This window comes from Silene latifolia, chromosome 2, assembly GCF_048544455.1.
Source record: "Silene latifolia isolate original U9 population chromosome 2, ASM4854445v1, whole genome shotgun sequence".
NCBI lineage: Eukaryota > Viridiplantae > Streptophyta > Magnoliopsida > Caryophyllales > Caryophyllaceae > Silene > Silene latifolia.
In genome coordinates, this window is record NC_133527.1 from 36,096,255 (window position 1) to 36,098,381 (window position 2,127).

The 2,127-nt window shown below is 42.6% G+C and overlaps 1 non-coding gene across 1 annotated transcript; it reads left to right on the forward strand.

Annotated features, from left to right (window-relative positions):
• Positions 1-359: 359 nt before the first annotated feature.
• Positions 360-466, forward strand: LOC141645173 (small nucleolar RNA R71). Its single transcript, XR_012544759.1, has one exon. It is a non-coding gene; the product is annotated as a small nucleolar RNA R71 (small nucleolar RNA).
• Positions 467-2,127: the final 1,661 nt, after the last annotated feature.

Genomic DNA, 2,127 nt, shown 5'->3' on the forward strand with positions numbered 1-2,127 from the left:
GGACTAGGCGGTTCTTCGAGACGTGGCCCTAAACTCCACACCTTTCACAAAGGAAGGGACCGTCTGACACGGCATTGACTTGGTATATCCCACCTTTAGAAGCTCCTCCTAGCTCATACTTGTCAAATCTCGCGGTGAGAGCCTCAAGTGCAGCAACAGAGGAAGATTCAGCAGCTCTCCTCTGGTTCCCTCTCGAATTCCCATACTCGGCCTTATGGGTAGCTAGATCGTCAATGATCTTCCACCCCTTGGTTGCTCCCAAATTTTCAGCAAATCGGCCATTGGCTGCAGCATCCAAAATGGCCCTCTGATCGTCGTACAACCCATTGTAAAAGTGATTACACAAACTCCACTTTTCAAATCCATGGTGCGGTATGGTTCGCACTAACTTCTTGAATCGGACCCATGCCTCATGGAAATTCTCATCTGGCCCTTGTTTAAAGCCCGTGATTTGAGCTCTAATAGCAATCGTCCTTGAAGTAGAAAAATACATCTTGTAGAACGCCAATGCCAATGTATTCCAATCAGTGATCTCCTGAGCGGTCCGGTCTAAATCTCTATACCACTCCCTTGCAGTATCACGAAGGGAGAAGATGAACATGGTCTCTTTGATTTGATCCGGGTCACGCCCCGGTGGTGGGGGAATGGAGCAAGCGAGTAGTCAATAAAAGTCTCCATATGCCTTCTTTGCATCTTCATTTGCAGCTCCCCAAACCGATTTCTCTCGACCATAGTAATGTAAGCAGGCTTTGGTTCGAATTTCGGCATCTCCGTAACTCGAACCCCTTGTATAAATTGTCGGTGTCGGCTCGAAAAACAAGCTATACTTGCCTCCTCGGCCATGACTGGAATTTCCGGAGAAGTAATCGTCTCGGTGAAGAAGTGGAAACGGGTGAAGATCTGTGGGTCTTCTTGAACGATTCGTTCTCGTGATAGCTTGTGAGTACTCGGCTCTTCCTCTCGGTAATACTCTTTGTGTTCGCCTCAACTTGCGCAAGGATCTCTCAAGCTCAGGGTTCAACGGTACTAATTCTCCACCCTGTGACCTGCGCATAAGAAGAAACTACAAAAAGAATATAAGAAGAGTTTAAGGAACAGAAGTCCCTTAAACCGAGAAAAACTAAAAATAAAAACAACTAAAATTAGGACTATTGCCTCCCAAACAACGGCGCCAAAATTTGATACCCGTCGTTGTGAGTACCAAAGATAAAATTTATAATCTCCTATTAAGACTAACCTAGGCTAGTGGTAATAGGGTCGAACCACAAGGAGGCAGTTGTAAACTTTAGTTGATTTATGTTGATCGAGGTAACTATTATGGGGGTTGATTTGAGTTGGTCGATGACTAAGGTGAACAAAAATAATAAACTAAAAATACGATTTAAGCAGATAAAATAAGGGTACTAGGATGATCGGTTCATTATAGCTTGGCGCAGCAAACAAACTAAGTCATCTGAATCAAACACGGGTAAGGCGGGAAATAAGAGGTCCTCTCGGTCCACTCCTAACAAATAGCATCTCTCGATCTCGCTATAGGTCCCTAATGTCACTAATACTAACTTTCGTCCTGAAAAGCGACTAATGGTCTAAACTATACCTATCTTTCGATCTTAGCACAGTTTAGTCGATTTAATTGACGGTCAAATAACCTTCCCTATCTTTCGATCTAATGGGTCGGTCACAAAATAGGTATCTAACTGGTCGCATGCATTCGATTTGTTAAATACAAGATTAAGAACAATTAAAACGAAGGATAACCTTACAAGGTCAGTCGATCGACCAACAATGTCAGTCGATCGACTGACACGCGGGTTCAGTCCATGTTCAATCTAGTGCCGCCTATGCTACAATTCCCCTACATCCTAGCACTATGAAATTAGCTACTCATACTGGGAATATCAATAACAATAAAATTTATCAATAACATAGGAGAATTCATGATCAAAACAAGGAAATAAACAATTAACAAAGAACGATAAGTCGGCTTTCGGGGGACTATCCTAGCAATTCCTATACTATGAATGACAATAAAGTAGTAAAACTGAAATAGGAGCAGAAGAATACCGCGTAAAGGATTGCAAAGAAGAGATCAAAAACCAACTGTAAACCGAACTTTATTAACGGAAG